This window comes from Mus caroli, unplaced genomic scaffold (genome assembly GCF_978045245.1).
Source record: "Mus caroli unplaced genomic scaffold, Mus_caroli_1 scaffold_7, whole genome shotgun sequence".
NCBI classification, from domain to species: domain Eukaryota; kingdom Metazoa; phylum Chordata; class Mammalia; order Rodentia; family Muridae; genus Mus; species Mus caroli.
Genome location: NW_028227262.1, coordinates 92893687 through 92916838, shown reverse-complemented (window position 1 = coordinate 92916838; position 23152 = coordinate 92893687). Strand labels below are relative to the sequence as shown.

Genomic DNA, 23152 nt, shown 5'->3' with positions numbered 1-23152 from the left:
GCTAAGTACTTATGTGTCTTGTCACATATCTCCACAACAAAATTCCAGAGCAGAACATCATGTATGCAAAACACACACACACACACACACACAAACAAAGAGAGAGAGAGAGAGAGACAGACAGACAAACAGACAGACAGATGGACGAAACTGCCTGAGGTTTGGAAGGCAGTAAGGGTGTAGGCTGACACACACTGATTTTCTAAAACCATGGTTATCTTTCAGACTGTCAAGTCTTGGGACTTACGTGCAGCTCACTGATGAGCTCAATTCAACCAGAGTAACCTTTGTTCTGTCTGTGAACCGATATCTAAAGTTGAATCTCTCCAGACACAGATTCCAGCAGCTTTCACACCTCATCAGTGAAGTCTCTTTGTGTAGTAGGTGGTGGTTAATTTGAGAACTCACAACTGAGCAAAGGGCAGAACACTGTCAGCGGATTGCTCAACCAAAAATGGTACATATGTATCATACCCAACTCAACACCCAGGAACTATCATAGAAGATAGTACAAAAAGATTAGAGGAGCCATGAAGGAACTGGGAGAACAACCACACTCATGAACTCAAAGGGCCACGATTGCCCACACAAGATAAAGTCATTCAATCTTCTAGCACAGGGAGTGAGGAGTCATACATCCCCACCTCTACTTGAAGGGCTGTGGACAGTGGATAGCTTCTAGGATGGAAAGAGTCAGTTTTTATTAAGGGCATGGTCTCTAGCATAGCAACCACATGGTTTCATACCCAGGAGTACATAGGTTGCGCAAATTATGCGTGATGGGTTATTTAAAAGCCAAACAAAATGAAGACATAATGTTGTAAGTAGGGCTAAAGAGGTGTTAGCAGATGTTGGAGGAGCTGGGGGAATAAGAATAAATATTAAAACACATTTATGAACTTCTCAAAAAATTAGTAAAAATGTTTAGTAAAAAAGCAACACTAGAGGAGCTTAGTTTGAGTTAGGCAAAGATGGCTTCCATGTTTGAGATTCTGTTCACATTCTATGACTTTCAGGAAAGGAAATTTGACATCAGTTTGAATAATCTGCCAACCTTGTAATTACAGCTGTTACATGTTGTTTAAATTCCAATTTGAAATTAGATATACAACCAGCCATCCCACAGGAAAACACCCTGGAAATATTTCCTCCCAAGAAGAAATAACTTTGATTCTTTGACCTCTTTATAAGTGCCCTATATTATTCCATTTCACTTCACAGAAAGCAATTACATTTCAACACAGAGTCAGTAATTCCTGAGCAAACGCTCTTGTCATTAAATACTTTTTTGCTTCATTTTTCAGTGTTAGCAAAATTATTTTCTTTTGGAGAAAAACTGGGGCTATGCTCTACAGAAAAAAAAAGAAAGAAAGAATAGAAATAAGAAAGATCTGTTCAATATACAAAATAACAGGGGACATGTCTCTGAAGAATATTTTTCTATGCACTAAAATGTGAATTTCTTTACACAAATCTGCGAGATCTGTGCATATGTTATGGATCAGAACAACCGTCAAGGTTGCTTTCTTTATCTCCATCTTGCAACTTGGGTCTTCACTCATGCATAACACAGCCAAACAAAATATGTGACTTGAATTCCAAGTGCTATTTCTGAAATTAGCCTCTCTAATCAAAGCTCTTGGTTTGAGTACTGAAATCTAAAGGGGGTAAAATTTACACAAAGAAGTATGATATAGAAGAGGCCAAGTTGTTCCCTGGCAAATGTCTAAATGTGAAGTCTGAGTTTATTCTTTCTTTCTTTTTGATTTAAAGAGAATGACTTCAGCTTCATGTAAAGGATTATTTATGTTATCCACTTCTTGAAGGTATTGGAAAAATGAATGGGTTTCTCCATTTTTATTTATTTTATGGTGTGTTGGTGTTTTATGTGTCTGTGTGAGGGTGTCTGATTCCCTGGAACTAGAGTTATTTTATATACAGTTATAAGCTGCCATGTGGGTGCTGGAAATTGAACCTGGGTCCTCTGGAGGAGCAACTGATTTTTCTAACTACTGAGTCATCTCTCCAACCAGGTTTTCTCTATTTTTAACTACATGATCTAAAATTCCCTCAAGAATCAACCTGAACAAGATCAAAACATAAGAGTACATTTAAACCTAGGGCCTGTGAACTCCCAACCATAAGTTCTTAGCCAGATTTATAGCACCAGATATATGTTTCCTTATGTGCAGCAAGTCTTAAATCTAATCATAAGTAGTTGATTATTCCCATATCTTGCCACACTGGTCATTATTGCAGGACACAGAGTTTACATCTGGCTCAGACTATTGATGTTTTCTTAATTCCTTTAGTACCATACACCTACACAGTATCTTTCAAAACTATTAAAGCTAGTCATTCAAGGAGGAAGCATCCTAGTCAGTACCAATTGAATTTCTCCATGCCCCATGGCCAATCATTTCAAAAACAATATATAAATTTAGTACAACCTCAACCAAAATTTCAATACAACTATTCATATAAATTTTTAAAAACTTAAAAACTTAAATACACATGTTAGCACAAAGACCCTGGATAGCCAAAAGTTTTGTGAATAGAAGAACAAAACAAAACAACAACAACAAAAGAAAACACTGTTAGAGGTGTCACTGTTCCTGATTTCAAGTTATACTACAAAGCTATAATAGTAAAAGCAGCATGGTACTGATACAAAAACAAACACACTGATCAATAGATCGAATCAAGGTCTCAGATATAAGTCCATGTCCCTACAGCTACCTTATTTTAACAAAAATACCAAAATCATATACTGAAGAAAAGAAAGGATATTTAACAAATGTTGTTGGGAAACGTGGATGTATAAGATGAAAACTGACTCTTCTCTCTCACCCTGAACACAAACAGTTCCAAGTGAAGCTTAGATCTCAGTGTTACCCATTAGAGTGGCCCAGATCACAAACTCAAGTGACAGAGCATGCTGGCAAGAATGTGGAGCAAGGGGAACACTTCTCTACTGCTGCTGGAAGAGCAAACTTATACAACCACTTTGGAAATCAATTTGGCAGTTTCTCAGAAAATTGGGAACAGTTCTACCTTAAAACTCAGTTATACCACTCCTGGACATATACCCCAAAAATGCCCCACTCTATCACAGGGACACTTGTTCAACTATATTCATAGCAGCTTTATGCATAATAGCCAGAACTGAAAACAACCTAGATGCCCCTCAACTGAAGAATTAATAAAGAAAATGTGGTATATCTACACAATTGAACACTATTCAGCTGTTTAAAAAAAAAGCCATCATAAAATTTTCAGACAAATGGATGGAACTTGAGAATATCATCCTGAGTGAGGTAACTCAGACCAGAAAGAAATGTATGATATGTACTCACTTATAAGTGGACATTAGCCATAAAGTGCAGATCATGCTACAATCTGTAGGCCCAATGAAACTAGATAATAAGGAGGGCCCAAGAGAGTATGTGTTAATCTCACTCAAAAGCAGAAACAAAACAGTCACTGCAGGTGGATGGAGAGAGGGAACTTGGTGGGAGAGGGGGTGAGAGAAGGGTATGGGGATGGTAATCTGGTGTGAGGCAGATTCAGGAGAGGGCTGGGAGTGAGAATGGAAGGCAGTGGGGTCTATCTCTGGGACTAACTGAAGTCCTAGGATAGGGGAAGTTATGGGAAGTCTACATGGGTGACCTTAGCTGAAATTCCTACTGGGGTGGGGGATATAGACTGAAGTGGCTACCTCCTATAGCCAGGTAGGATTTCCAGTAGAAGGAGGAAGACATCAATCAACCCACAAAATTTGTCCTGCCTAAAAAAAAGGACAGGGATAAGGATTGAGCAGAGACTGAGAGACTGGCCAACCAATGACTGGCCCAACTTGAGACCTATCCCATGGGGAAAAGCTAACTTCTGACACTATTAATGATACTCTTGTATGCTTGCAGACAGGAGCCTAGCATAACTGTTTCCTGAGAGGCTTCATTCAGCAGCAGATGGAAACAGATGCAGAGACCCACAGCAAAACATCAGGCAGAGCTTGGGGAATCTTGTGAAAGAGTGGAGGATAGAATTGAGTGAGCCAGAGGTCAGAGACACTATAAGAAAACCTACAGAGTCAGCTAACCTGGGACCATGGTGATTTATAGACAATGAACCACCAACCAAAGAGCATGTAGAAGCTGGAGCTAGGCCCCCTACACATTTGTAGCAGATGAGTAGCTTGGTCTTTATGTGGATTCTCTATCAGATGGAGCAGGAGATGTGTCCGACTCTGTTGCCTTCCATTGGATCCCTCACCCCCTACTTGGAATACCTGGTTGGGCCTCAGAGGGAGAGGATGTGCTTAGCTCTGCTGGGACTAGATGTCCCAGGGTCAGGTGGTACTCAAAGGGAAGGATAATGAGAAGAGGGATTTGTAATGGAGGGAAAGAGGGAGGGGGCTGTGATTGGGATGTAAGGTGAACAAAAAAATTAATTATGGAAGAAAAAAGTGTGTGAAGAATGAAAAAAAAATCTCAGTGTTAGACATGAAACTCTGAGGCTTTTGGAAGAGAGCGGGAGGTAGGTACACTTATGGCTGTAAGTTCTGGTAAGCACTTTCTTGATAGCAATCTGACTGCCCGAGAAATTATACCAATAATAAAGTGGAACTTCATTAAATTAAAAGGCTTCTCATTGCAAAGAAAACTGTGAATTGACTGAGATGCAGCCTACAAAAGAGGAACAATTATGCCAGTTAATCATCTGATGGCAGCTTGGTATCTAGAATATACATAAAACTTAAAAACTAACAAAAAGACAATGAACAACCCAGTTGAAAAGTGGGATGTAGACCTGAACAGGGAGTTCTCAGAGGAAACACAATGGTTCAGTAATATTTAAAAGGTATTCACCATCCCTAGCCATCAGGGAAATACCAATTAAAACCATTTTGAGATTCTTCACTGGCAAACTGGTCCACTTTTAAAATATTGGAAGAACACATGTTTTACATGGGATGTTTCCTATCTGAATCTGTGACAATTTAGTAAACAATGGTCCACATAAAAAATTATTTCAAATCATGAAACTGAAGACCTTTCTTTTCTTGGTCCATTGAGAATATAAGGTCACCCAGCACTACAGACACCTGGTAACTTTGAAACCAGTCCTTGCACTGCTCACTTTCTAGGAAAAAACAGAAGAGAAACAGCAAGCTGGAATCTTTCCTCTGTTGGCCAGCCATTCCTGCACTTCCAGGGATTCTAACTGCTTGGTGGCTAATAACAGTATGCCAGAATCTCAGGATAGCTGTATATGCTTATTTATTAAAACCTAAAGCATTGGATTTGGGGAGATGGCAGATAACAGGCAGGTTGAACCTGCTAGAATCTCTAAGGAGATTGTGATAACAGCTGTGATAAGCAAACAGTTATCATCAAAAATCTCAAGTTTCACAGCAAAGTAAAAGCAGAAAGCTTACAAAGTAGGGTGAAGAAATGGGCCAGAGTCTTTCCTGGAGGGATTGACTTATCCAGGGAGGTATGTCTGTCAAGATAAGAAGAGGGAGGGGGAGGGGAGGGAGAGGAACAGAGAGGGAAGGAGAGGTAGAGGAGGGTGGAAGGGGAAAGGAGAGAGAAGGAGGGAAAGGTGGGAGAGGGTGGTTAGGCAGAAAGGGTGGGTTGGGAGACTGGGAGAGGGAAAGGGAAGGGGGAGGAGAAAAGCAAGAAGGAGAGGGAGAGAGAGGGGAAGGGGGAGAGAGAGAGAGAGAGAGAGAGAGAGAGAGAGAGAGAGAGAGAGAGAGAGAGAATAGTTGCACACAGCAACAGCTGAAGGAGGAAAACACTAAGAAAGAAGCTCTCCCTGCTACTCTGGTCTGTTGGGCTTTCTGCTGTAACAGCAGCTAGGGGCCATTTTAAGCAGCATGGCATCTTAACTAACTTAGGCCTCTAACTTTAACTTAGAGGCCTAAGTACTGACACTGGACCCTGGCAGCACCAGACCTGCCACAAACCACACTCTTGGGTTTGGAGAGCAAGTGTGATGGGACTATACCCTGAAGTCCAGCTAGCACAGTCCCTTTATTGTTTATTTATGCAAACCTTCTCACTAAAACATGAGGATATCACACAGTGTATTTTGATCACATTCCCTCTCAAACCTCTTCTCTGCTCAGCCAGCCTTTTGTTCTCTCTCCTCTCTCTCTCAATCTCTCTCTCTCCTCTCTCCCTCTCTCCTTTTTTCTCTCTCCTCTCTCCTCTCTCTCTCCCCTTTCCCCTCTCTCCCTCTCTCCTTTTCCTCTCTCCTTTTCCTCTCTCCTTTTCCTCTCTCTCTTCTCTCTCTCTCTCTCTCTCTCTCCCCTCTCTCCCTCTCTCCTTTTTCCTCTCTCCTCTCTCCTCTCTCTCCCCCCTCTCTCCTCCCCCCAAACCTACCAAGTTCTTTATGTGCTGCCTATATGCTCTTGGTCTTCCAGTAGTTGGCCTATAAGAGGTAATGGCCTTAAAAAACACCAACTCCTCTTCTGCCAGCAGTTATTAATTTACAGGAGATACTCACCTAGCAGTGAGACATTGTTTCCACCTCTCCTATCATTTTGGGAAGTTTCTCTGGGGTAAACTGTCACAACTGCTCTGAGTTCATATGTGTGAGTGTCTAGCTGCATCTGGAAAACAGTTTTTTTATAGGCCACCCACCACCACTGGCTCTAATGATCTATGTACACCATTTCCATAAGTATCCACGAGCCTTGGGGAAAGGGGTATGACATAGCTAAACCATTTAGGGCTTAGCATTCTTTTTTTTTCCTTTTAAAAGTTCTTTATTATTATAGTATATTGCTTATATACTTCTTTTTTAAATTTTATTTAATCTTTTTTTTAACTCCAAATTTTATCCCCCTCCTGATCTATCCTCTGACTGTTCCCCATCCCATACCTCCTCCCCTCACCCCTGTCTCCACAAGGATGTCCACAACCCACTAGATCTCTAAACTCCCTGGATTTTATTCCCCCACCCACCTACCCTGGTCCACCCTCCAACTGTTCCACATCCCATACCTCCTTCCCACCCCCTTGTCTCCACAAGAATGTCCTGCACTTTCCCCCCTACCCCCCACCCATCCATAGCTCTAAACTCCCTGGGGCCTCCGGTATCTTGAGAGTTAAGTGCATCTTCTCTGACTGAACCCAGATCCCGCAGTCCCCTGCTGTATATGTGTTGGGGGCCTCATATCAGCTGGCACATGCTGCCTGTTTGGCTGTCCAATGTCTGAGATTCTCAGGGGTCCAGGTTAATTGAGATTGCTGTTCCTCCTACCAGGTCACCCTCCTCCTCAGCATCTCCAGCTTTTCCCTAATTCAACCACAGGGGTCAGCAGCTGCTGTCAATTGGTTGGATGCAAATATGTACATCTGACTCTTTCAGCTGCTTGTTGGGTCCTTCAGAGGGCAATCAAGATAGATCCATTTTTGTGGGGCCTCAGTAATAGTGTCAGGCCTTGGCACCTCCCCTTGAGCTGGATCCTACTTTGGGCCTATTGCTAGACCTCCCTTTCCTTAGGCTCCTCTCCATTTTCATCCCTGTAGCTCTTCCAGACAGGAACAATTATGGGTCAGAGTTTTGACTGTGGGATGGCAACTCCATCCCTCCCTTGATGCCCTGAATTTCTGCTGAGCTCTACAAGTTCCCTTTTCCCATTTTAGGATATATCATCTAAGGTCCCTCTCTTTGAGTCCTAAGAGTCTCTCACTTTCCAGGTCTCTGGTACATTCTAGAGAATTCTTCTACCCTCATACCTCCAGAGGTTGCCTGTTTCCATTCTTTGCTGGTCCTCAGGGTTTCAGTCATTTTCCCCTCACACAATATCAGATCAGGGTTCCCTCTCCCACCAAATCCTCTTTCTCTCCCAGGTGCCTCCCTCCCCGATTGTGATTGCTTTCTTCTCCCTCCCAGGTGGGATTGAGGTGGCCTCACTTGGGTCCTTCAGCTTGTCGATCTTTTTAAGTCCTGTGGACTGAATCTTGGATATTTTGTACTTTTTTTGGCTAATTCATTTATACAATGGAATACTACTCAGCTATTAAGAATGAGGACATCCTGAGTTTTGCAGGCAAATGAATGGAACTAGAAAATATCATCCCTAGTGAAGTAACTCAGACCCTAAAGGATATGTGTGGTATGTACTCACTAATAAGTGGATATTCGTCAAAACAACAACAACAAGAAGGACTTAACATTCTATAGGTTCAGCATCCTTAAACATCAGGGGAAATGCGAATTGAAACTACTTTGAGATTTCATCTTTGAGATTTCATCTTACCTCAGAATATCTAGGATTCAAATAAAATTATGGAAAGATGGTGTGGATGTGGGGAAAGAGGAACACTTATTCACTGTTGATGGGAATGCAAACTGGTGTAGTCACCATGGAAATCAGCAAGGAATTCCTCAAAAATCTGCAAATATATGTATTACAGCTATATCACTCTTGGGCAACACACCCCAAGGACTGTGCATTCTGCCACAAAGATACCTTCTTTCTCACCCATGCTCATTGTTGCTCTGTTCACGACAGTCAGAAAATGAAAGTAGCATAGAAGTTATCAACTGATGGATGTGTAATGAAATGCTGGTACACTTACACAATGGAATATTTTTCCATTAATAAAAATGAAGCTATGAAACTCATAGGTATATCAGTGGCTCTGGAAACAATCATTCTGTAAGAGATAATCAGGATGAAGCAGGACAAACAATGGATGTTTTCTTTGAGATATGAAGGCTAACTTTAAACCTTTAGATAGGTATATTTCAGCTGGAATACCAGTAGCAACCAGGAAATTAGGAAGGGGCCATGTTGGGAGGAGTGGCTTTAAAGGGAGGAAAATAGTATATAGTTGTATGAAGGAATAAATGGAAATCATGGGATAGGAAATGGTAAATGAGTTGGGGAATGGACGGGCAGAGAAAAGGAGGAAATTCAGTAAAGAAAAGACAGAGACAAAGAGACAGAAAGAGACAGAGAGACAAAGAGAGTGTTTGAGTGGAGTTACTTTGTAACAGAGTTAAAAAAAAAAAACATTTGAAATGTAAATAAAGAAAATATCTAATTTAAAAAGAAAAAAAAAAAAGCCTTTTGCCAGGAATTGGATTTCTCTTTTGGAATTGTTGACCAGTGAGATTCCCACAGACACCCCAAACCCCTATAGCAAAAACATCCTATTGCTAATCCACCGTGTACTTAAATCACAGAATTTGGAATTGGAGAATTGGAGAAATCAAACCAGTACTAACCTAAGGGTTTCACCTCTATGGTCACTTTTCAGATTGCTAGAAGGTGCTATGTAAGGGGCCAGAGAAGAAAAAGAATCACCAGCCTTCCTGGCTATAAGCTATAGCTGCAGCTGGATTGACAAGACATACTGGCTAATGCATTAGTGGCAGGAATGTTACTGCAGTAACCAACTACTTTCTGATCAGATTTAAGGCCTGTTATACAAAATGAAATCCATTCCTAGCACCATTATTGAGGCCAAGAACCTATGACTTAAATTTTTTCAAGCCTTCTTTTTTTTTTTTTTTTTTGAATGAGGAAGTGTTTATTTTTATTGAATGTTCCAAGGGTTTTCTGTTTTCATGGTAGGGAATGTACAAATACAAGAGTGAGAGGTAGTAGCTTTTTCACAACATGAAAGACAGGAAGCAGAGTTCAAGCCTTCTTTTTAATGATGGTTCTTAAATGCTTTAACCTCCCTTTTATCCCATCACTCACCAGAGGTAGTGTGAAAAAAATGATATAGGGGAAGTAGAGTGGTTTAGAAAGGTTCTTTGGGTTAAAAATTTTGGAGATGAGTAGGTGGCCCCATTGGGGCCTTGCCAAACCTCTGGATATGGTCTCTACAGGTTCTCCCTCCTCTTAGTTGGGTATTTCAACTAATGTCATCCCCATTGGTTCTTGGGAGCTTCTTGATTTCCTGGCATCTGGGACTTTCTGGTGATTATCCCCAGTTTCCCATCCCCCATTGCTACACACCTCTGTTCGATTTCCTGACCCTCTGTATATCACCCCTGTCTCCTCCCATACCTGCTCCTGTCTCCATTCTTCCCCCCTCCACTTTCTTCTTCCCAAGTCCCTCCTACCCTCTACTTCCCGTGAATATTTTGTCCCTGCTTCTAAGAAGGACTGAAGCATCCACACGTTGGTTTTTCCTCTTCTTGAGCTTCATAGGTCTGTGAGTTGTATCATGGGTATTAGTTGGGGCTGGCCTGCGGCTCTCATGTCCGGGTTCGAACCTGGGAGGCATCTTGGAGCTGAAAGAAAGGGAAACTAGGTGGACAAGAGACAGATGGAACCAAGACAGGATTCTGATCAAGGCTCAAATGTTTAATAATAAAATCTGCGCTTATAAAGAGGGGTAGCCCATCCCCAGTCATGCCAAGTTTCTTGTGACTTTGTCAGAACAGCCTTTTAGCAGAAACTCACAAATTCACAGTTTGCAGTAAACTCCGGAAAACCTTGGAGAACAGGTTCGGGCCTAAGGCTGGTGGCAGGCAGTGTCACTTCAAAGGAGAGTGATGAGAAGCAGCACAGCAGGTAGCCCTGCCTCAGTGGTGAATGGTCTGAACCAGCCTGCCTAGGCTGAAGAAGGGTACAGGTATTCCAAGCATTTTGTCTAATATCCACTTATCAGTGAGTACATACTATGTGTGTTCTTTTGTGACTAGGTTACGTCACTCAGAATGATATTTTCTAGTTCCATCCATTTACCTGTGAATTTCATGAAGTCATTGTTTTAATTGCTATGAAAGCCATCCAGAGACTGCCCCACCTAGGGATCCATCCCACAAGCAGACACCAAACGTAGACACTATTGCTGATGCCAAGAAGTGCTTGCTGACAGGAGCCTGATATAGCTGTCTCCAGAGAGGCTCTGCTAGAGCCTGAGAAATACAGATGCAGATGCTTGCAAGCCAATCATCCAACCATTGGACTGAGCACAGGTATTCCAGTGGAGGAGTTAAGGGAAGGACTGGAGAAGATGAAGGGGTTTGCAACCCCATAGGAAGAACAACAGTATCAACCAACCAGACCTCAGAGTGCTCCCAGGGACTAAACCACCAACCAAACAGGAGCCATGGCTACAGATGCATATATAGCAGAGAATGGCTTTATCTGGCATCAATGGGAAGGGTGGCCCTTGGTCCTGTGAAGGCTTAATGTCCCAGTATAGAGGAATGCTAGGGTAGTAAGGTGGGAGTGGGTGGGTACATGAGGGAACATACTCATTGAAGCAGGGGTAGGGATTATGGGATAGGGGGATTGCAGAGGGGAAACCAGAAAAGGGGATAACATTTGAAATGTAAATAAATAAAATATCCAATTAAGAAAACAGTTCTTTGGAGCAACTTCCATCTGTGTTGTCTGGAAATCAGCAGTTCAATTCACAGGTTAGCAGTGGAAGCTCAGTCCACTTGAAAACACTTCAGGGATACACCAGCAGTTCAGTTCAGTAGAGCCTGGATAGCAAATGCTAATCAGCAGCAGTGGCCCTATCTAGCAGAGACAGCCTGGCCTCAGCCTCAGCCTCACTCGAGTCAACAGAAAGGACCAGGATGAACACCAGGAATAAGTTCTTGGCTATGCCTCTTTCAGCAAAGCAAAAATCAGTGAACACAAGAGACCCACAGGAGTTGCACAGCTAGTTCTATAAGCAAGCCTAGCTCAGCCTCCATCACTGTCAGTTGAGTCCTAGTTATACCCTCCAAACATCATATGTCCTCCATGGGTCTTATCTCCACATGTATTTTGGCTTAGCATGTGTATCTGGCACAGCTGACATCACTGCCTATCAGCACAAGTCTACAAGAAACTGCAGCACACCACCAAAAGCTTTTTAGTGGGGTTCTTTCTATGGAATCCCAACAAATACAGTTTAACTGACATTGTGTCCACCTCTCCTATCATTTTGGGGAGTTTGTCTGGGGTGAGCTGTCACAACTGCTCTGAGTTCATATGTGTAAGTATCTAGCTGCATCTGGAAAACAGTTTTCTTCTAGGTCACCCACCACCACTGGCTCTAATGATCTATCTATACCCTTTCCATAAGTATCCACAAGCCTTAGGGAAAGGGGTATGATACAGCTAAACCATTTAGGGCTTAGCTTTCTTTATTTTTTTCTTTTTAAAAGTTCTTTATTATTATAGTATATTGTTTATATACTTCTTTTTAAATTTTTATTTAATTTTTTTCAACACTCCAAATTTTATCCCCTTCGTGATCTACCCTCTGACTGTTCCCCATCCTATATTTCCTCCCCTCACCCCTGTCTCCATGAGGTTGTCCCCACCCAACCAGATCTCTAAATTCCCTGGGACCTCCAGTATCTTGAGTGTTAGGTGCACTTTGTCTGACTGAACCCAGATCTGGCAGTCCTCTGCTGTATATGTTTTGGGGACCTCATATCAGCTGGTGCATGCTGCCTGGTTGGTGGTCCAATGTCTGAGATTCTCAGGGGTCTAGGTTAACTGAGGTTGCTGTTCCTCCTACCAGGTCACCCTCCTCTTCAGCGTCTCCAGCTTTTCCCTAATTCAACCACAGAGGTCAGCAGCTGCTGTCCATTGGTTGGGTGCAAATATCTGCATCTGACTCATTCAGCTGCTTGTTGGGTCTTTCAAAGGGCAGTCATGCTAAGTCCCTCTTTGTGGGGCCTCAGTAATAGTGTCAGGCCTTCGGACGTCCTCTTGAGCTGGATCCCACTTTGGGCCTGTTGATGGACCTCCTTTTCCTCAGAGTCCTCTCCATTTCCACCCCTGTAGCTCTTCCAGACAGGAATAATTATGGGTCAGAGTTTTGACTGTGGTATGACAACCCCATCCCTCACTTGATGCCCTGTCTTTCTGCTGAGCTCTACAAGTTCCCTTTTCCCATTTTAGGATATATCATCTAAGGTCCCTCTCTTTGAGTCCTAAGAGTCTCTAACTTTTCAGGTCTCTGGTACATTCTGGAGAATCCTTCTACCCCCGTACCTCCAGAGCTTGCCTGTTTCCATTCCTTCTGCTGGTCCTCAGGGTTTCAGTCATTTTCCCTCACACAATACTAGATCAGGTTCCCCTCTTCCCTCAATCCTCTTTCCCTCCCAGGTGCTTCCCTCCCCTCTTGTGATTGCTTTCTTCTCCCTCCCAAGTGAGATTGAGGTGACCTCACTTGGGCCCCTCAGCTTCTCAACCTTTTTGAGTTCTGTGAACTGTATCTTGGATATTCTGTTCTTTTTTTTTTTTTTTTTTTTTGGCTGGTTGATTTACACAATAGAATACTAGTCAGCTCTTTAGCATGAGGAAATCCTGAATTTTGCAGGAAATGAATGGAACTAGAAAATATCATCCTTAGTGAAGTAACTCAGACCCTAAAGGACATGTATGGTATGTACTCACTAATAAGTGGATATTAGTCAAAACAACAACAACAATAACAACAACAACAACAACAACAACAAAAAGGACTTAGAATTCTATAGGTTCAACATCCTTAAACATCAGGAGAAATGTGAATTGAAACTAATTTGAGATTTCATCTTTGAGATTTCATCTTACCTCAGAATATCTAGAATACAAATAAAATTATGGAAAGATGGTGTGGATGTGGGGAAAGAGGAACACTTATTCACTGTTGATGGAAGTGCAAACTGGTGCAGCCACTATGGAAATCAGCAAGGAATCTTTCAAAAAGCTGCAAATATATTTATTACAGCTATATCACTCTTGGGCAATATAATACAATATAAGATGAACCAATACATGCATGCTGCTAGCAAAGAATCCTTCATCACATAGCCTTTCACTCTTGCTTTAGCAGAACATCCTTTCACCTTTATGTGCTTCAGCTAAATGTTCTTTCATGAGTCTGACATAGTCTTTCACCTGTGTCTATTTCAGCTAAATGTTCCTTCATGCGTTTGCCCCAGCAAAATACCATCCAACTAATTTTCCAAAGAACCCTTAAGTTTCCACTTCTAGAACCTGTAAGTAGACCCATCATAGGTCCTTGAGAAAAACCTAGTATATTATTCTGCTTAATTACTTAGTATTAAGCCAACTCCTAATGATTTATCATTAAATCCATAGACTAGTATGTCTCTCAACCATCATCAATGAAGCTGTTCTCTGCAGTAAGTCATATTAACACAGAGACTCAAGGTGCCAAGAATAGGAGATTGCATTTTAAATCTTTTATTGAGAATTCCAATGGCCAAATGAAAAGGTTAGCTTGTACTGTTTAAAGTACCTCTTTCTTATATAGAAGACTGACTAATAACTATGTTCAAGTCATTTCTGTTCATTTATTATAGGTGGTTTTATCCGTGAGGGTGTAGTCTCCCAAGTAATGAGAACCTTGGTCATTAGGTTAAAAGGAAAAAAATGAAAACTTACCCTATTTGTATTTTTAACCTTAATGCCAATCAGAAAAAAAAAGCCTAATTCATTTATTAAGGTAAATCTCTTATTTAAACCTACCAACCTAATGGCTCAGGCTTTCCTTCTTCTTCTTTCATTTAATTTTTATTTTATTTTATGTGCATGGATGTTTTGCCTGAATGTTTTGACTGTGAACTACATGTATGAGTGTGGTGTCCATATAGAACAGAAGAAGGTGTTAGATATCCAGGAACTGGCATTACAAATAAGCTTTGTTGCTTTCAACATGATGCTGGAAATCAAACATAGGTCCTCTGGAATAGTAGCCACTGAGCATCTCTCCATAACACCTTGTTCTTCTTATTCAGAGAGAACTTATACCACTAAGTTAAAAAACTAATCACAAAAATGCACATAGCAAAAACAGCTTTTTCTATTTCTGAGTTACAAGATTTTCCACTATCCTTCCGAAAAACCACTGTACTCCAATCCATTACAACTACACCCCACTTCTCTGGTGCTAATTTCTGTCTTAATTCCCTTTGTGTTACTTTGACAAAATACTCTTGGAAAAGCCAATGGCAGTGTTCTAGTTCCCTTTCTTTTGCTGAGATTAAACACTCTAATCAAAAACAACTTAAGGGAGGAAAGGGTATTATTGGCTCCAGGTCTCAGTCCATCATTGAGGAAGTCAGAACAGATACCCAGGCAAGAACTTGAAGCATAAACCATGGAAGAACCCTGATTGCAATCTTAGCAGACTTAAGCTTAGCTAACTTTCTTATACAAACCAGGATTACTTGTTTAGGAATGCTGCCATGCTCAGTGGATGGGATCCTCCTATATCAATTTAAAATCAAGAAAATCCCCCACAGATATTCACATAGACCATCTGATCTAGTCAATTACTAGTTGAGGGTATTCTATCAGATGACTCACGTTCCTGTTAAGTTGATAGAGTAGAGAGAAACAATGAGAGCAATCGATCCTAACTTCACCTGGGAAGAGAATAAGTCCAGCACACTTGGGAAATTATACTGGCTTTTTTTTCCATTTTATTCCTGTATAAGAGTAATCAGTAATAACTATATCACACACCTCAAGTTTCATTGTCTTGAAATTTTCCCTGCCAAAGAAATTAGTCATTTATTTTTAAATTTAGCCTAGTGTTACTTCTCTAGATACAGGCCGAACACAGCCACATTCTTTACCAAAATATCACATGAATGCTCCTTGGTTCAATTCTAGACAAACTCCTAACACCTTTTGAGTTGGGCCTCTGGTGTGTGCATTTCTTTTAGCATTACTGTTTTCCAAAGTCTCACTAGAATAGCCATTAAGCTCTGCATAGTTACAACCTAAAGCTCCAGAATCTTCCACATTTTTCCTACAGATTAGAATAAACAAACAAATAAACAACAACAAAACCCCCACATGGTAGGATTTATCACAGCAACAGCCTCACCTCTCAGGGTCACAAAGTAAACCAAAGTTAACTAGAAGTGATAAGAATGACCAAAACTCATTCTGGCCTGGCCTGGACTTAAGCCTCATTGACCTCCCCAGAAGCAGACTTGCAACTCTCAGCTCCTGGACAACATTGGGTATGCCCTCCAGGCCTTCTAGGTGATGCACAACTATGTCTCATTCTTTGGCCTCTAGACTTACCAAGAGACAGGATCCAAGAAAACACCCACATTTTCACCAGGTGTTGGCCCTGAAGTACCCTGGTGGAATTAATAAATAAATAAAACCAACACATATCTGGATCCTGAAGACACAGATCCATCATGCCCTACAGCACTCACTTCCTGTGACTGTCTTTGGGACTCAACCTGAGCCCTGACACAAGGGATTACTTGGGATGCACAGATGGCAGGTGTGAGAGTTGCCATGGTCACCACCACAGGCCTTTCATGTTGGTTTCACTGAGTTATTTTGCATCTCTTGGGCAGTGAATTACAGAAGCCAGTCAATACATGTGCATTTCTTTGAGTAGGAAAATACTATCTATGGGGAAGTAACCAGTAGTAATAGCAACTGGGAAGTCAGCCAATACATAGAAGATTATGTTCAAATCACAAAAAATACACAGAAATAATGTTGCTGATAATAGTATATAAGTCAATTCCTGGTGGCAAGGTACTCAGTTTTGCTGACAAATGCATATATATGCTCAATAAAAGACATACTAATACAAGGCACAATTAATAGTTAAGTACTACAAGAGGGTGATGTGATTATCAAGTTAATCTGCATTAATCAATGATGTCTAACTATAATTCTCAACTTGGTTGAAATTGGAGTCAACTGAAGAATGAGCCTCTTGGGTAGGAGTGGGAGGACATTTGCTAGAATTCACTGAAGGAGGGAAGACCATCTCCTAGAGTCGGCAGCACCTACTAGCTGCTACTCAGGTGTAATGAGGGAGAGAAAACCTGCTTCTGCCTGCCAGGCTCATAAATATTTCTACTCTGTTGCTGCCAAACTTCACTGATGTCAAAGCCCAGCTGCTTGCCTTTAAACAAATATGGAAGAGCAGCAGATCTCTAGGAATCTTGCAGGCCTTCCATGTCACCAGAGTGGTACTGCTGAAGTGTATAACCTAGTAGACTAATAAGCAGTTCTCAGTCTCTCCAGTATAGAGATAGCTAGTATTGACTACCCAGCTTGTATCATGTAAGCCAACCTAATAAGTTCCCTTTGTAATGCATTTTCATTCTGTTTCTCTTGAGAACCCTGACTAATACAAAGTGTGTTTGTTTTTCTGCCCAGGATGCTTTATATCATAATAACCAATAGAACATGATGTAGTGGCACTCACCTTTAATTCCACCATGTAGGAGACAGAGACAGGCAGATCTCTCTGAGTTCAAATCTACATAGAGAGTTCCAAGCCAGTCAGGTCAACCGAGTGAGATTCTGTCTCAACACACACACACACACACACACACACACACACACACACACACACAGAGAGAGAGAGAGAGAGAGAGAGAGAGAGAGAGAGAGAGAGAGAGAGAGAAACAGAGCAGGGGAGTGGGGAGAGAGGGAGAGGAAAGAGAGATGGGGAAGCAGGAAAAGATTCCTCCAGGCCAAATGACAGAACTTCTTGATTGTAGAGAATTTAAATATTTCAGAACAATGTATATTGAGCTAATTTTTGTCCCTTCTGAAAACAATCCATTGTTCATCCCTGTGTCTGACCTAACATCTTTGTAACTATATAAAATACAATAAATGCATTCTTAGCAAATGGCTTGTTTCTACCACATCACCAGACAGCATCTGAGCCTGTAGCAGAGACTGACTTGCTTTACAGTGTGCCCTGCCTACTTGATCTTTCCACTGATACATTTGAAAATGTATTGATATATGAATCTCTTGATTTTGCTACTACGAGAACATCTTTTGAAACTATTACCGCACTTGAACTTGACATTTGGGTAACCTTTATCTATGTCCCCAGACCTTGATCATTCCTATTTGACTCCACAGTGAATTATCCTTTATTCTTCTTGAGGTGAGAGTAAGTAATGTTCTTGTATCATCAGGTCATAACTAAGAATTTCTTAAAACATTACTGCTTCTTTTTCAAATAAGTTCAAATAAATAAGAACTTTCACAAACAAACAAAAATGGCTTCCTCTTCATAAACAGGGGCAAAGACCTGAAGCAGTGTTAATGTTGTCTTGGCATACAAAAGTAACTTTTTAAATTTTATTTTTTATGTGTAGGTGCCTGGAGACATATATATATCTATATATATATCTATATATATATATGTATATATATATATCTATATATATATAGATATATATATATACATATATATATATAAACATATGCAGAAGCCCTCAGAGATGAGAGGAAGACATTGGGTTCCATGGACCTGCAGGGAGCAGGCAGTAGTAAGCACCCCCGTGAGTGATGAGAGCTGAACCTAGGTTCTCCATAATAGCAGCAATCATTCTTAACAGCAGTCATTTCTCTAGACCTAGAAATGATTCTTAATCATATTGAATTTTGCCTTCAATTTTTCATCTTTCTGTCTGGGCAAAGGAAATTCTGAAATAAGAGTGTGTATACTAAGCTAGGATGTAGCTTAACTAGCATACACAAAGCCCTGGTATAATCCCTGGCATTGTATAAAAGCAGACATGGTGACACATGCCTATAATCCCAGCATTTGGGAGTTGAAGATAGGAGGCTCAGAAGTTAAAGGTCACCTTTGGCTGGTTATGTAGAGAGCTGGAGGCCAGCCTAGGCAACATGAGATTGTCTAAAGTAAACAGAAGTGTATGAGGACTCATCATTTGCAATTTAGCCATAAATCTGGCTTCATCTCTTTCCTCTCCACAATTCCACTAAACTAGTTCTGGAAAATTGGTGACTTATAATAGAAAATAATCAAGTTATTTGTCTTTGTCTGGCTTATATAAGGCTTTGCAGCACAGTGTTTGGAAGGTTCTGTATAACAACAATACTTATCTCCCACACATTGCATTCATGGATGAACTACCCAACCTGAGGTTCTGTGTTTATGTAATAAAAAGAGGAGAAACACCAAAAATAAACAAAAAGTTGGCTATGCTAGCAATAACCTCAAAAGGTTATTCCAGAGGTTTGAGATAAAATAATAGGTTATTTTGGGTGACTTGCCAGTGTCTAAAAAAAGCTTAATGTTAAATAGCAGACGCTATTTCTGGGTACTTGTAGCTAATATTGAGTCTATTTGCAGAATTTGAAGCTGTGGACCAGGCTTTTCATAGAGAAAGTGCCTGTTTTCCAAGTCATTCCACTCCCTGCATTTTCCCCCCATCTCACTTGCATTCTTACTGTGTATATCATAAACTCTGTTCCAACTGACTGTTTCCTACACACACATTTCTGAAGGCGTTCTGCTTCAGTCATCACACCTTGGCCATTGTGCACCACAAGGAAGAGAACACACCAGTGGGCTCATGAAACAACAAAATCTTTTATTATACCTACCACATAAGCCCAGTCACTAATGGATCAGTGTCACCAGACAAGGCCCAGAGAGACTTGTTTCTTCTGAGAGCCCTGAGTAGGGGTTGAAGCAGGGTTTATAAGCATAAAAACTACAAGCAGCTGGGCTAGGGTACAGTTGTAATTTTGACCAATCAGAACTCTGATTAGGGACTTTCCTAAGTGTTCCATCATTGTCAACTGACATCGAATGTAAGTGGTTTTGCCCAACCAATCAAGTTCATTTATTCTTTCTGCTGGTAGGACCAGGCATTATGATTTGTGTAACTATCATTGCTTAGAGAGGGAGTTGGTAACAGGTATGTTTTGGGGAATTACTATTGCTTACAGAGGAAGTTGGTCAGCTTAGGTAAAATGGAATCTGAAGTTAAAAAGGCAGTATTTAAGACAAGTTCTGCTCCCAACACAGTCTCTCCTCTTTTTTCTCAGCAATCCTCATTTTAATTTTCAGTTGTGCCAATAAAATAGTTCATGTATATTCACATCTTTAACTCAGACCTCTGTTTTACATTGTGATCAACAGTTGGACACATACAGTTCCAGAGTGTCTATGCAAATGATATCAGGAATGATAGAGGTAGAAGAGAAACTGAGGCAGATTTGTGACTAAGTCAGAAATTCAATAATGATACCATTTGACACTACTTTTATAGGCACCATCCCTGCCCTGGATCTTGGGGTTATTGAAGAGGATTCTGGTGATCTGAATATATTTGGTATTGTTTAGTACAACTGGGCTTTGACTGTCCTCTTCACTCTGGAGGTATGGCTTCACTGATACTGACTTTGGGTAAAAGGCAGAAAAGCCCTAGAGCTGCTAAAGCTTCCTTAAGCAATCATGCAGAGGTTATTAGTAAAGGCCATTCCAAGAGATGGTGTTGATCCCGAGTATAAAAATCCTTGAGCTGTAGCAAAAATTTGGCAGATCTGATTCTTAAATCTGAAAGAATTTATTCTACTTTGAATTATCATAGCATTTGTCTGTTTCTTGATTACGATGAATGATAGCTTGTTCCATTTAACTTTCTACTGTCTAAGGTTTACTCAGCTTCTCATTTCTATGAGAATCATCCTAGACTTAGAAAATAATCAGCTATTACGTTTTTTTGTATTCATACATCAATTTCTTTCAACTTTCCTTCAACATTGCTAACACTCTTTCATATATTTCCTCATGCTGTGAGGATCCCCAACCATAAAGTTATTTTCATTGGTACTTCATACCTGTAATGTTGCTACTGTTATAAATCGCAATGTGAATATTTTTAGAGACAGAGGGTTGCCAAAGGGGTCACAACCCACATGTTGAGAACTACTGAACTAAATACTGTATTAACCTCTCTTTGGGTATGATTCCTATATAATAAACAAGCACTTGAATTAACTATCCTCGCCCCATTATAGTGATGAGAAACAGAGGCTTAGAGGTGTTAGAGGAATTGATAATGTCACCCACAAAGGAAACCAGGCGAACTCTGAACTCTGAACCATTCTAGAATGCAGATAATCATGGCCTGCTCTGTCATGCAGCCTGAACTGGGTCAAAGCTGCAGACAGTGTAGGTGAGAGTTAGTTGATGGTCTTCTTTGGACCTTATGCTTCCCTACCTTTCAGCATTGATTAGGTCAAGTTGAACAATGTACTTATGCATAAGCCTTGTTGAGATTTAATATTGCTTTGTGTTGGTTAGTGGGCAGGTGTTTGTTTAAAGGAAGTGGAAACAGGTGTGCCAGCCTTGATTCAATTATACCAGGAAGGGAGACACACTGATCCATGGCCATTTTCAAGGAGAGATGCTGATTGCACTAATTAATCATTTGTCTGTCAGAACTAAATAGAACATAATAGAAAATGATGTTCCAGTTGCCACAGGTATGGAACATGGAGTCTTGTGCCTGGCTCTCCCGGAAAGCAGATGCAACTGTTTATCATGACATCAATTAAGATGCAGTTCGTGACTCCGCCTGGATTACCATGTCTGAGATGACTAGAAGGAAAGGTGTTTTCTAAACTCTTGCCAACAATGTGGGACCTCATCCAACAGGAACTGCCTCTCACAGGAACATTTCCTTACAAAGAGATTAATTGAGTCTTTTTAGATCAAGAAAGTATCCCCAAGATAGGGTAAAAGGGATATTTGGTATTCTGTGTCTTGGAACATTCAATCTAGTTCACCTGTCCAGACAGCCATGTTCATAATGGGCTATCATAGAGTATTTAATTTATTCCTTCATTTATCTACTGGCTACTCAGTAGCCATAATGGTCTTTTAAAACCATAAATCAAGTACATTGATCTGCTTAAGTGTCTTCAATGACTGATCAATAGATTTATAGTTTCATAGAAATGAATAGCAAATCATAATACAGTGGGGCATATATCAACAGTTTACAAGATAGATACTTCCAGTTATCATGATATTCAGAAAAAAAAGCATTTGATAGAGTTTACAGTTTTATAATAAAAATCTCTACAGAAATAGATATTAGAGGAAATGTCATCAAATGGTGAAGACATCAAGAAAGCTCAACACTTATCATCAGCAATGGTGAAAAGACTACGGGTGCTTACTAAGATCAGCACTGAAGCATAGAAGTGCACTCTCACGACTCCTGATCAGAGTTTTACTGGATGACTTAAATAGAGCAAAGATGCAAGAAAGGTGAATGAGAAGCATATATGTGTTTATTTTATTTTATTAGATGTTTTCATTATTTACTTTTCAAATGTTATCCCCTTTCCTGGTCTCCCTCTGAAAGCCCCCTCCTTATCCCCTCCTCCCTCCTCTGCTCACCAACCCACCCACTCCCTATACTGGGGCACAGAGCCTTCACAGGACCAAGGGCCTCTCCTCCCATTGATGACTGACTAGACCATACTCTGCTGCATATGTAGCTGGAGCCATGATTCCCACAATGTATACTCTTTGGTTGGTGGTTTAGTCCCTGGGAGCTCTGAAGGTACTGGTTAGTTCATATTGTTGTTCCTCCTGTGGAACTGTAAACCCCTTCAACTCCTTGGATACATTCTCTACCTCCTTAATTGGGGATCCTGTGCTCAATCCAAGGCATGGCTGTGAGCATCTCCTTCTGTATTTGTCAGGCACTAGTAGAGCCTCTCAGGGGACAGTTATATCAGGCTCCTGCCAGCAGGTGTTGGTATCCACAATATTGTCTTGGTTTGGTGGTTGTATATAGGATGGATCCCCAGGTGGGGGAGTCTCTGGCTGTTCATTCTTTCAGTCTCTGCTCCACACTTTGTCTCTGTAACTCCTTCCATGGGTATTTTGTTCCCCTTCTAGGAAGGATCAAAGTATCCACACTTGGTCTTCCTTCTTCTTGGTTTGTGAATTGAATCTTGGGTGTTCTGAGCTTCTGAGCTAATATCCACTTATAGATGAGTTCATATTATGTTCTTTTGTGATTGGGCTACCTCACACAGGATGATATACTCCAGATCAATCCATTTGTCTAAGAATTTCATAAATTCATTGTTTTAAATAGCTAAGTAGTACTCCATTGTGTAAATGTGCCACATTTTCTGTATCCATTCCTCTATTGAGGGACATCTGGGTTCTTTCCCGCTTCTGGCTATTATAAATAGGGCTGCTATGAACATAGTGGAGCATGTGTCCTTCTTACCGGTTGGGACATCTTCTGGATATATGCCCAGGAGAGGTATTGCTGGGTCCTCAGGTAGTATGTGCAACTTTCTTAGGAACCACCAAACTGACTTCCAGAGTGGTTTTACCAGCTTGCAATCCCACCAACA

The 23152-nt window shown here is 40.9% G+C and overlaps 1 protein-coding gene across 3 annotated transcripts in view; it reads left to right on the top strand.

Annotated features, from left to right (window-relative positions):
* The first annotated feature begins 11923 nt into the window (after positions 1–11923).
* The window catches only part of Ppp1r17 (protein phosphatase 1 regulatory subunit 17), a 43290-nt gene continuing 32061 nt past the window's right edge, over positions 11924–23152 (top strand). For 2 of the 3 annotated variants that reach the window (XR_003836947.2, XM_029478743.2), the window contains exon 1: positions 11924–11972. The gene's annotated coding sequence lies outside the window, so the exon portion shown is untranslated. Of the gene's footprint in view, positions 11973–21873; positions 22044–23152 lie in introns of those variants that run through there. The other variant, XM_085839690.1, reaches the window with a different exon arrangement.